The 13,587-nt window shown below is 46.2% G+C and overlaps 1 protein-coding gene across 4 annotated transcripts in view; it reads right to left on the bottom strand.

The window, feature by feature from the left end:
* SEMA6C (semaphorin 6C) overlaps positions 1-13,587 on the bottom strand; it is a 313,712-nt gene that overhangs the window by 144,167 nt on the left and 155,958 nt on the right. For 2 of the 4 annotated variants that reach the window (XM_078670650.1, XM_078670649.1), the window contains exon 3: positions 10,111-10,733. The gene's annotated coding sequence lies outside the window, so the exon portion shown is untranslated. Of the gene's footprint in view, positions 1-10,110; positions 10,734-13,587 lie in introns of those variants that run through there. The other 2 variants (XM_078670648.1, XM_078670647.1) reach the window with 1 other exon arrangement.

Consider the following 13,587-nt stretch of genomic DNA (forward strand, 5'->3'; position numbering starts at 1 on the left):
ACATTATATGCACTTTGTGGTCTGCATGGTACACGTCCTTTGCAGCAGGCATATTAACCCTCTGTACTATTTTATGATCAGGCAAAACCTCAACTAGACAAAACTCCCATCTCTCTCTAGGAAGAACAGTAATCACCAGAGTAATCTTGACATTCATTTTATTACTTGGAAATTGCTGGAGTCAAGGAACGTGGCAGCAGGTGCTGTTAAAATCAAAATAAACTTGCAAACTCAGCACTTCTTGAAGTCAGGACCCGGTGTGGTGGCACTGGTCGCACTGCCCTAGAGCCAGCCCTAGGTGCAGCTATGAAGCGAGTTGCTCCAGGAATTGGGCTTTCCATAGCATCGGGTGGAGCATGGATGTCATTTAGGAGTTGCCAGGGGTTGCAGCAGCGACTCCTGGCTTTCCCCTTGAGACCCCTGACCTCAGAGGTGGCAAAATCAGTGCCGGGAACTCAACCGCAGCTCCTCCTTGTGGACGTCAGTTCGGCTCCACTTTCCTGGCTTTCTGTCAATTTCTTTATTACACTAATAGTGAACAATAGTTTATTATTCACTATTAGTGTAGTAAAGAATAGGATACAGACTCTCCCTGGCAGCTGAGGTTAGTAAAACATGTATTTAAATGTATATTGTGTGTGCTTGCGAGTTAGAGTGTGTTATGTGAGAGCAAGTATGTGAACGTGCTCGTATGTGCAAACATGCATGTGTGAGTGAAAGGAAAGTTTCAGTGGAGTGTGATGTCACTTTTGCTACCCCAGGCATTTTGGTGAATTGACATTTCTGGGGTTGGGTCAAGGAGGCACCCTACTAACATTATAAAAGAGGGGCTGTTTTCTCCATCAGAGCTCCCAGTTGCAGCTGACAAACACATGCTGTTCTCTGTTGAAGGGGAAAAGAGGAGCTTGGTGATACACGTCACATAGAACTCGCAAACCTGCATCTCACACCATCATCATCCTCTTAAACATCTGCCCTCGGCCTCATGCAAGAGCCAGTAGACTGACAAGCGTAGACAAGCGCCGACAAACATTTGACCGCTGTATCATCGTGAGGGCCGGTCTGGGAACAGCAACCAGCCCCGCATCAGATAGCGTATACACGTGGGTGGGTGGGGTGCTTGGGTGTGCTAGTAAAAAGCACCGCTCCCACTTTTGTTACAGGGGGCCGATAGTGCAGAACGGCGGCAAAACCGGGACCCAGTAAGAAACCGGCCCCCACGGGCACAAAACCGTTCCTTACCCCTCCGACCCACTGGGGGAAATGCCTGATGCCCGCTATGGCCAGTCCTGCCCTGCTCGTCGTATTTCCAAAGCTCTACTCGCTAGAAACCCAAAACAACTATACCTGCCTAACAAACAACATGTTCCCATAAAAGAACATTGATTCGGCGTCAAAAGGCAACAAACCATCAACAAAATGTAATTATATTCTCAAACATATCAATAAAAGCAACCCTCCCCACCTCTTCACAGCGGTACACCAGCGGTGCGTTGGCCCCATGCCCAGTCCATTCAATCCCCTGATTGGCAGGGGTGTAGCTCTGGGGTGTTACAATGCCCTAATAAATGTATTTTCTGATGAATAGTTGGGTACATGTGCTTTCAATCGGCTATGGTGATGTGTCTGTCGGATTTCACCTCGGATATTTGAGTACACATATTGACAAAAACGCACACGCACTCTCTCCTCTGTGTTCTGAAAGTCCTAAAAAATATTGGTTATTTTACAAATTATTGTATTTTATCTCACTTAGTTCTCCTACCAATCCACAATTCTCTCCCTTTCCGCTACCACTTAAGCCCCTCTCCTGCGCCTCGTTTGTCGTACAAGGTATTTTGACATTATATGCCAGCCTGAGTGGTGGAAAATCTGACGCTCATACCCCCACTCCCCCTAATCTTACAGAACAAGCTACACCTCTGGTGATTGGCCACATTTAAGTTGCTCTAGCGCGTACGTGGCGTGCTTGTGACGTGTGTGGCAGTCTACGTGCTGTTGCGAAATAGGCGACAATGAGGCGGATGGCGCGGATCGTTTTGACGTGATCCTTATTTCTATTTCTCACACGAAAAGACGCATTAACAATTAACTCAAGCGGCGAATGATGGCAAAAACATAGGATTACGTGGCAGATTTATAACAGGTAAAAGAAATCAGTGTAACACGTTTAAAAAATATGGAGTGATAACTGCAGGGAGGTGCTGGCAGATTGGCGTGAAGCCCGCGTTCAGTGGATACAGTGCATTGTTGCAGAATTTATATATCTTCATATTTTATGTACACAAAAGATTGCCATGGGTATAAGTAGGCCCAAACATAGAATGATACCCTTAATGTGGCACTACACACAGCCTATTTTGAAAACCTAGCAAAGCAGGGATGTCTGATGCCAGAAAGCCTGTGCAGGTCATTACAGACCATTTTCAGTCCTGGGAATGCATTCTGGGCACTGCTGTCTTGCTGTTCCTAAAGTAATAGTTAGTGAAGCACACCTAAAAAATATTTATAGGCGACAACTTCAGAACTCAAGGTCGTTTCTGTAACGCAGACTCCTCCAACGAGGAGCTCGTGAGCTACGGGTAGCTCTCCAGATATCTATAGGCATCTCTACTGTATACATCCCATGGCGCTAGATTTGAAACTTCTGCTTGGTTGAAGTAATAATATGTATACCGAGAATAAAATGTGTGCACTTGAGATGAAAATACGTGGATTTTCAGAACTCACAAGCTGATGTTTGGAGAAAAATTGTTGAATTGCCAAAATGTATTTTGATATTTGAGCGATAAATCATGCGGTGATGGGCAGCTGTATTACTAATAGTATTACCTTGATGGCGGGGGCATTGCAGCTTTGGCTGTTATGTATTAACCATGTAAAGGATTCCAAATTGACAAAGCCTTTTTTGCATTACTTCGGGCAACCATCCTGATGCACTGAGGTGATCACTGCTGGTAATCTTACATAGGGAAACCACTAAGGTAATCCTGTGTGATGTGGTCACAGGTACAGCCCTATTACTAGTAGCTCAGGGTGATTCTTATTGAACAAAAGCAGATCTAATTACAGAAAAAGGCTAGAGACCCCTGCTGTAATGACTGTGGAGTGAGGTGGTCTGTGTGTGCAATGTGCACTGAGCTTTGGGCATGCTCACCCTGAACACTTATGTACCCTTTAATTTTTTTCCCAGATTGGGATACTGGATTCACAGAATTCAGCAAATTAACGGTCCAGATATCTCTAGAATTTACACCTTTCATATCCACTAAAAACATTTGTTTGGGTTAACTGTGGGTCTCTCGAAATCTGAGCAGATTGATACCAAACCAAAGCAGGTACTTAAGTACATTTCTATTTTCCCACTAGTATTATTGTATGTATCGGAGAGCAGAGAGTTCTAAGGCAATTAAAATTAGAAAGTACCTTTTTTGGCCTAGCTTGACAATACCCCCACCAACACTATTTTGTGACCCGCTTTATGGACCAGCACAAAACTGGACATTAAGAACCCAAAGTAGACGAACTTTTTGTGGAAAGTTTTGTGCAGATTCGAAAGGCACGAAAGTAATTCATCATCAAAACAACAGCCCAGAAGCCACTCTGCAGAGCTGTACCATTATCAGGGCCTTTATGTTATTGTGGTGTCTTCATTTCTATGCCATGCATTCTCCCCTTAGTGCTATGTCCCCTGCTGCTCAGCCAGAGTGACTGTGATGTAATTAGAATGCTGATGAGTGCCTGGTTGAGTGAATGCAGTTTGAGTGCGTGGGCTCAGCAGCAAGGATGCTGCTCCCGGTGGGGCTTTCCAGAAACCTTCTTACCACCTTCTACCTGTAACCTGAGACTAATACCTCGAGAATAAATCTTATTGTGTTTCACCGTACTACTGGCTACCCTGCATTTAAATTACCACAATGGCGACGAGGATTTTCAACTACCACGGTTATTCCGTAAGGTTATCTGAATTATGCGGCAAAGGGGGAAATTATTCAGCACGTTATCAAGAAGTATTATTTTCATCTGTTTGAGCCACAAACAACGCCATTGTGTAATCGGTTGTAAATTATGGTTGTAGTAAATCCATAATTATGTGGTAAATCTTGCAGCCACAGAATCACAAATTCATAGTGCCTTGCCATTTTTCTATAGTTCATGAACAATGTTTTTTCACAAACCGTAAAGTTAAACATTTGATCCCACCGACCCGGTGCTTCCTTCAGCGGCATTTAAAATAAACATTTATTTGGAAAAACTACACAACTGGTTACATGTAATATGGCCCTACATTGGTTTTTGTGACATTTACAAACCACTCTGTGTTCACTCTTGCGGCTTAACATTTCATCAGATCCACTTAAGGGCAGTAATTGACCATATTATACGGTTACCTTATGAATCCTCTATCTCAGACTCCTTCACTCTCTCTAAATATATATAACGCAGACAACTTGACAGCATCTGAGTGAAAGTAAGTGTGGTTTAATAAATGCACATTAACACAGTTATTGCATCACTGCAAATGCTATATCATTATCTCAGTAGAACAACACTGACATGAGACAAAAATGCAATACTGCCTCCCAGACAGAATGTTAGAAATACTTCGTACAGAAAAAATAACTTTGCTAATAGTGACGAGGCCTCTCCAGTGTGATCTCGCCTCACTGTACCATAAAAGCACTTCCACCCTAGCATAAACCATATATGCTGAAATGCAGAATGTAATATTGTATTGATTACTGTGGAGGGTGGGATAAGCATCAAGACCAGGGCCACTGGAATTATGCCACAGGGAAGAGACTAATTCTGTGGCAGTGTTATGTGAATTATGGGGGGCAAAAAATGCAAATTATGCCGTGAAATGGGGCACAATTTATGATAGCATTACTTCATTATTTTTGTCAAGGTCAAAGTCATCTTTATTCGATCATAGTCTGACCCTAAAAGCAAAGAATAAAAACATTTACATCTTTAAAAATATAAATAACACTTAAAAAGCATCATTAAAAAAATTGTCATTAAAGTGCATAGGTTCTTTTCAATTTTAGAGCAGCAATTTGAATTTGAATTTTGAATTTAAAAATATTTCTATAGCGCACTTTTACCACGCGGTTTCATGGCGCTTTTGAATAATAGGAAGGCCAACAAGAGCAGAGGGAAGACTAAGCGTTATAAGCTCGAGAAAAGAGCAAGGTTTTTAGACCTTTCCGGAACTCAGTGTAGGAGGGTGTCCCACGGAGTTCCGTCGGGAGGGAGTTCCAGAACGCAGGAGCGAGAACTGCGAATTTTGTTCCGCCTGCCTTTTTCTTTCTGAAACGAGGGATAGTTAACAAGGCCTGATGAGAGGAACGAAGCTCTCTGCCCGGCGTGTAGGGCATGATGGCGGAGCAGATGAACTCCGGAGCGGTGCCCATTCTGGCCTGAAAGGTGGTACAGCCAAGCTTAAACAAGGCTCGTTCTTTCACCGGCAGCCAGTGCAGAGCCTGCAATAAAGGAGTGACGCGATGGAATTTAGGCAGGCCATGAATCAGGCGGGCAGCCTGGTTCTGCACTAGCTGCAGACGGCGAATGGCATAGGCTGGGGCGCCGTTGTAGATGATGTTGCCGTAATCAAGGCGCGAAAGCACCATAGCCATCACTATAATCTTTAGAGCGGGTAGAGAGAAGAAGCGAGAGATCTTCCTAATGGTTCTAAGGGAAAAAAAACTGGAAGAAACAACTGAGTTGACCTGGTAGTGAACAGAAAGTGAGGAATTCAGAAAAATACCAAGGGTTTTGACCTTAGGGACCGGGATCGGAGGGACACCAAGTGAGGGAGGCCAGTGGGAAGATGACCAGGGACTGCAACCACCTCCGGTCAGGACTAGTTCCGTTTTGTCCGGATTGAGTTTGAGGTGGTTGCAGTTCATCCAATCCTGAATGAACAACATGACAGATTGGACGTTCAGGGATGAGGAGGAAGAATGGGAGAGGTTAAAGATAAGCTGGAGGTCATCGGCGTAGTTAAACACCGTGACCTCCAGCTGCTGTAACAAAAAAATAAGGGGGTAGATGTATAAATTAAACAAAAGGGGAGAAAGTGAGGAACCTTGGGGGACTCCACATACGACCCCACGAGGGGCAGCAGTGAAACCAGCTAGATGGACCGCCTGAGCCCTATCACTCAGGAAGGACTCAAGCCAGGCGAGGGCCAGGCCCTCTATGCCCGCCGCCCTGACACGGGTAAGGAGGATGGAGTGGTCCACCGTGTCAAAAGCGGCGGACAGGTCTAAAAGAATGAGGGCCTGCGGAAGGTTGGTATCAATGCCCTCGCGTAGGCAGTCCATCACTGAGGTCACCACCTTCTCCGTAGAATGGAGGGGGCGAAAACCCGCCTGCCGAGGGGAGAGGCAGTGATTAGCTTCCACGTAGGTGCTCAGGGTGCTGGTAACATGGGTTTCTAGAACCTTGCCCAAGTAGGGCAGAAGGGAGATAGGGCGGTAATTAGAGGGGGATGAAGGGTCGGCACCGGGCTTTTTAAGGATGGGATTAACAGCCGCGAATTTGTGGGCGGTGGGGACCACACCATTGCTGAGTGAATCATTCAGGAGAGTGAGGGGAGGGGTAAGACAGTTTAGGAAAATTTCTCTCAAAATATGAGCCGGGGCAAAGTCTAGGGGGGAGCCTGACTTTATCTTGTGAAGCAGGGGAAGAAGCGTGACCTCGGTGAGGGGGGGAATGGAAGTAAGTTTGGAAGTGGCAGCAGGTGGGGAGGGATTAGTGAAGGTAGGGGAAGGGAGGGGGATGTTGGCCTTGATCTTTGCGACCTTGTCAACGAAAAAATCGTTGAGTGAGTCGCAGAGCGATTGGGAAGGGGGGATCGAGGCCGTGACTCTATTAGATGAGGCAAGCTCGTGTACCGTAGCAAAGATCTCTTTAGTTTGGGATTCTGCAGCCAGTATCCTGTTAGAATAAAACAGGGTTTTGGCGTCGAGGATGCCTTGCTTATATGCTTTGAGCACAGAGAGATAAGTGATTTTTTTGACAGGACAATAGTCTCTTCTCCATGCACGCTCTGCTCTACGTGCGGCCAGTTTCTTCTCCTTAAGCTCAGAGGTGAACCAACGGTTAGCAGCATGGGCTCGCTTGATATAATAAAGAACAGCAGTGCAAACATCAAGTGATTGTAAACTTTACACATAGATCAAACCCTCTTTATAAAAGAATCACGGTGCTTATGCAGTAGGACGGGACGTAAAAAAGCACAATCTAAATGAGCCATATAAAGTTATTTCTTGTATTCTTTACACTTGTTGACACTGTCTAGGTAGGCATTGGCTGCACCTCATTAGTGCCAGTTTAACACCCAAATATAGCAATAAGCAACAGAAAGGTGACCAATGCAACCTTTTTAAAGGGCCTTCCTCTGTGCAGCAACATGTGTTGCTGCATTTTTAATAATTTTTCAACCATCTGCAGATTATGCAGCAGCAGATGGATTATATGGCAAATGTGACAAATCTACAATTATGCGAAAACACCGCGGCCGGATAATGCATAACTTTAGTATCACTGATCATGACCCACTTTTAACAATAGTAACTGCGCAACTGCAGAAAGTGTTTTTTATAGTCCTATTTCGTTTTTCACCCTCTGGTCAGATTTGTACCATATGACAAACGTGGATATAAAAGCCATTTTGTTAGGACTATTAGGACTAATAGTAGTTTTTTGATTAAAAACAGGTAATTTATTTCTTTTGCTGTTTATGGGTCTTACGATTCCTTAGGACCAATCAAGGGACTTAAGCCTTTGCAGCATTCGCGCACATTTCCAAACAATACTTTGATTGGTCACTGAAATCTTCAATTCACCTTGAATGGGATGTGGGTCTCAAGCAGCAAACTGCTTCTACATCTGCTTGGCCAAAACAAGGAGTACCTGTTTCTGGGTGGATCAAAGTATTTATGCAGTTGGGGAAAGTTTGGAGACTGGTTGCAGCTCACCACTACACTGGCAGGCAATCTGAGGGATCAGTCGAACAGCCAGGTCTTGAGGGCCATTCGGAATTCCGGAAGTGAGGTGGTGGTCCGGAGGTGCGTGGGGGAGGCTTTTCCGGGTCTTTGCTGCGATGTGGGAGAAGGAGCGTCCTCCACTTCTGCTTCGGTGGATGCGGGGAGTATGGGCAAGTGAAAGGGAGGCAGAACGTAGCCTCCTCACTATCCTGGCATCAGAGGTCATTTTACAGCATTAATAGAACCAACTGTTTTCTAAATGAATTAGCAGAGATTAGCCCGTGCATTCCTGCAGAGAGTGAGTGTGGGCATCACCTGCCCGGGCTCTGAAGGAAGTCTTTGTGCTTTAGGCAGCCAGCTGCCGGGCTGGTTGATTTACACATGTTGGATTACTTAGGATTAACCCTCCAGCACCTAAACGGAGCGTCCCATAAATAAACACCATTTCAACGGAAAGGACTAAAACAGTTGTACCTACACCACGTCTGCTATTGCGACAACTTCACTCCTTCGCAAGGACATGTGACAACCTTAAACTTCATAATTTTAATAGATATTTTAACTGTTTTGGGAGCTGTTTTATCATTTGCGAAGACCAAAAAAAAAATGAAGTTGCAAGAAACAGAAAATGGACTAAAGCTCAAACGGATCAATAGTTATTAAAACGTCTGCACACACTGTGAAGGGCTGGGTCAGACACTTCCTGTAAACAATATGCAAGCATTGGGAGAGTATAGTTTTGACAAGATGGGGTCAACAAACCCAAATGGGAAATGGCAACCGAGTTTGGGAAGAACAGACCTTTGTAGAATTGGGAAAATGGGGCAGGCGTCAAGTGCTGAACGGTTTACCAACATCTAGGTGTATGGCCTGCTGTTAAATGGTTAACAGGCTGCAGTGTGTTTTCAAAACATATTAATTTTCTACGTGTTTTACACAATCCCAAAAATACTGTACATGATGCAGAGTACTTTACAGAACCCAAGTGGAATTATATTTTCTTTACTTATAGGAGGCAATGTATCCAGACATTGCGCTAACCATTTATGCATTAGTCCTCAAACATATTGGTTATTTTACAAAACATTGTGTTGTCTCTATTAGTACTCCTACCAGACAGCATTCCTCTCCCTTTCCACTGCCCATTAGGCACCTCTCATCCACCCTTCTTGTTGTAAAATGTATTTAAACAGTATAGCCCAGAGTGATGGTTGGAAAATCTGAAGCGGACCCCCTCAACCGCCCCCCCCCCCCCCTATCTTACTGGCCAAGCTACGCCCTTGCATGTAGGTTTGTTTTTCACTGGAGTGGTGTGGCTCACTGGTTAGAGGCGGCAGACCCGGAAGCAGAGAACGGCCCGGGACCAGGGTTCAATTCCCGACGCAGCAGGGTCGTGGACCAGCGTCAGCGGACTCGACAATTCTCGCCTCGGTGCCTACTCTAACCAGGGATCGCACTCGGCAACTCTGGGCATTAAGCTTGCCTCATCTCTACAACGGCCCCCCACAGATGCCGGGGATGCCTGGTTTCACCTTGGAGATACCCAGAAGGGACCATCTCACAGGGAAAGCCAGGACGGGTTCCCCAGCGGTCTCCAGCGCCGGGACGCTTACGGGCAGCCGTGCGCTTTACAAATCCAACACATTTACATTTACTGAGTGGGGATTGTGTTGTCTTACGCAAGCAATTTGATTGTGGGAAATTGAATAGACAATGTTAAAGTGGTCCTTCTGCAACTCCATCCAAGGCAAACCATGAACTGTTTGTAAATAATATGGAATAATGGAAGCAGATGTATAGATTTAATTTTCTTTAGGACTCATGCACTATTCTAGAATTTTTGTATCAAAATAACTACAAAATAATGCCATGATGGGTGAGCCAGTGAATATGAGCCGTCAACTAGAGCAGTTTTGTATTTCCATTACCTGGACCAACCCACAGCTCTGCCAATCTCCTCCACACCTGAGCTGTAGTCGAATGGCAGTTCCAGTGCTGGGCTACGCACACAGCCAGCCAATGAACCAATCATGTCCTGGGATCCCTCCCCCCTTTTTCAGTACTTAAAGCTACACGACAAAAAGAGAGTCATGAGAGGATGTCTTTTTCTTACCTCTGTCTTACACCGGGGTTGTGAGCCTGGATGTGATGAGAGAAGCTTCAGGCAGGAAGCAGCCGGCTATCCACACAGGTACTCCGCCAGCCTCGAGACAGGTAGTCGGCTAACTAGGCAGCTAGGGAGTGATGTTTAGTCGGTAGCTAGTTGGTCTCCATGAAAGCACCAGCAGTGTCTCCACCCAGGCAGCAGGAAGGCATCCAGGCAGCTGGTAGAGTTTCCAGAGAGGTAGAGTTTAGTATTCCACAGAGATTGCAGATTGGTTACCAGGCAGCCAATGGGAGATCTTCTGCACCTCCACGCGTAGGGCAGATGTCACCAGGCTTGTAGCGGGGTGCAGGGTTGGGGTGTATAAAAATAAGTGGCTAGAGAGTAACCAGGCATATGGTGAGGGGTCTCCAGGCAGATAGTGCAGGGGTTTTTAGGCAGATGAGGGGCTCAGGAGTGGTGGAGAGTGGCCTTTCAGTTACATTACAGGGTGGTTTCCAAGCCTTCCGGCAGACGGTGGGTCGATGTCCAGGCAGGAAGCTGGAGCGTAGAGGCAAGTGGAAGGAGATGTCTTCAGGTCGGCAAAGTTGTCTGCAGATGGATGGGTGGGGCTGATTGTCATTTCCTCCAGGCTGTAAGACAGAGAGACAGTGGTGAGCGCAAAAGAGTTAGGAGCAGTGGCGGTAGCGGGGCGGAGGGCATGAAAAATAAAAATCACTTACCTATGCTCTTACTCACTCCCGGAAGCAGGAAGCACCCAGGCTCCCCTAAGCCAATGACAACGCTGCTGTCACCATAACAACAGTGTTGTGATTGGTCTAAGCGCACTGGTTCGGCGCTTAGATGGGGACTGTGAGCCTGTGTATGATATCCACCCTGGCTGTGCATTACAGCACGGTGGAGAACATGCTAAGTGCGCATGACTGTTTGGCCGGCCCAAGACGGGCGGCCAAACCGTCAAGCACACTTAAGGTGCATATATCACTCCTTCTCCTGCTCTGTGACTAGAGCCCTGCCCCGCCCCACCCACCCTGGCACGGAAGAGAAAAATAAAATGCTAATAACATTGCTATTATCATTTTATTTTTCCTTTGTTGCAATTCTCAGAAGCAGTGGGGTGACGATCCGCCGCCTTAGCGGAGAAGCCGCCACTGGTTACGACGCCACCAGGGGAGAAAGGGGAGCTGGAGTTAACAAAAACACAAACATTCGACTACTACTGAGACCACTCAGTTATGAAGTATTCAGTTGAAACATTTTATATTTATCTTTGTACAGTGCAACATGCAAAATGGCGCCAAGCTTTAAATATTCCAGCTGTTCTTCGCTCCTCCTAGGAGCTTTTTAGTCTAAGAAACCGGAGGGGCCTTCACCAATGATCGGACTGATTAAAATCCCAATAACAGGAGCAGCTTTAAGTCCCACTTGGAACATAACCTGATAAAAAAAAACTTTCAGCAATCTCCAGTGTTGGGGCTTAGCCCCACGCGCTCTGTCTGCACGCTGTGTGGGCCACCGACTCCCCGCGATAACAGAATGCAGGTTATTTCTGCTTTTGTGTATCACCTTTAGCCCAACTATAGTGGCAACTAGAGACATGCAGTGGCGGTCGGCACAGGTAAAAGTGATGGGGCAGGGAGGTGGTGGGGGCGGGGCAGGGGGGTCGGGTAAGTTGACATACAACGGGATAAGTAAAATTAAATAAATAAAAACCAAAACCACTTACCTTGCGCTCTCTGCATCGCCAAATTTGGCAACGTGGCGAGCGCAAGCTAAATGGTTTTATGTTTGTATTTATTTAATTTTACGTATCCCGTCGTATGTCAACTTACCAGACCCCCACCCGCCCCACCACACTTACCTGTGCCAGCCGCGACTGGAGACATGCCGAGAAGGAATACATATATACAGATGGAAATCATTGGTATAGCCGCTGGCGTTTTTCTGCACTTAGTAAGGAATGGTGGCATGGTGGTCTCAAGGTCACGGACGTGATGACTCCTATCTTCTCGCCCTGCTTGATTTCTGTGTCCTTCGACACCATGGATGAAAATAAACTGCTGCGTACCCAAGTACAATGAAAACACGACAACAGTGCTATTCTACAATGCTTCAATTTATGCCTACAAGCAACTCCCAAATTTTTGTAACGGAGACCTCCAGGTCTCTGGCTATCCGTGTAACCTTCACCGCACTACAAAACGCCTTCCATTTATGAATGATCTTCACCTTATACAAGGAGTCGCTGGAATCTTATTGAAGAACAAAAAATCAGCATACACAATACTCGTTTGTTACCAGCTCTTCCAAAGGGTAACCTACAGCAGAGAGACAACAATAGAATAAAGACATGCGTTGCCACCTCCCAAACCAAGATTTACGAGACACAACTCAATGAAAACGAAGCATTTGTTCGTTGAAAAATGCCATTGAGAAACTCTGAGCCCAAGAGTGGCTGGACTCCATGAATACAAGTAACTTAACAGTAGCGGCCGGTGTCCTTACAAAGTGGTGAGGTGAGGGAAGTGAGAAAACAGGGGACGGCGGACCACCAAAACCCCCAAAAAAGAACTTACCTGCCCCTCAGACGCTCCTCTCTGGCTCCATGCACTGCACGCACAGGCTCCCAGAGTCACCTGTGGCCAATCATGATACTGCTCTCATGCTGAGAGCCGTGTCAGGATTGGCTGGAGCACTCTGAATTTGCACTCCGAGGTAGACTGGGAGCCTGTGCCTGCTGTCTCCAACCCTGCAACGTCACTCGGGTTGGAGACAGCTTCAGTACGCATGACAGTTTGGCCATCCTGAGACAGCCGGCCAAACTGTCATGCGCACTGACAACAGTGCATCTACCACTTCCCCTCTGCCTGTCATCCCCATGGCCCCGCCCCCTAGACACAAACCTACGGAGAAAAAACCCCCAATAATAAACACAAGTTTATTATCGTTGTTTTTTTTGTGACTGCTGGCAGGAGGAGTGGCTGTTGTAACTTAACACAACTCATTGACAACAGCAGGTCCCTTAGCTTCTGCCTTTGCTCTATATTCAGCTCATCCTAACCAAGCCCCCTGGCATAAACCATGCATAGTGAAGCATTTCCTCCTAGGAATCAGCTTCAGTAGTGCCATCCAATCACCACTCCTGCCTCACCTTAACAGTGTCAGGACCTTGCTTGCCGGCATCCCATAGTCCCATGTGATGCTCCTGAAACGTATTCCTATGCAGTGACATGACTCATTAAAAGCCTTCAACGGTTTGATGTTATCACCAAAGACCTCCAAGGACTACTTCTCATGAGGATCACCTCGAAGAGCTGCTGTGAGGTCTGTAAGACAGTCCGCGACTGGTTATCCAAGATTCAGATGTCAGACAAGCATGGAACTGCAGCATGGACTGTACTGAAAGTACAAATACAAGCTTTTAAAATGTATTTGTACAGCGCTACGTTCACCCGAAGGCTTCATGGCACTAGTAAACATGTCAGG

This window comes from Lissotriton helveticus, chromosome 12 (assembly GCF_964261635.1).
Source record: "Lissotriton helveticus chromosome 12, aLisHel1.1, whole genome shotgun sequence".
NCBI classification, from domain to species: domain Eukaryota; kingdom Metazoa; phylum Chordata; class Amphibia; order Caudata; family Salamandridae; genus Lissotriton; species Lissotriton helveticus.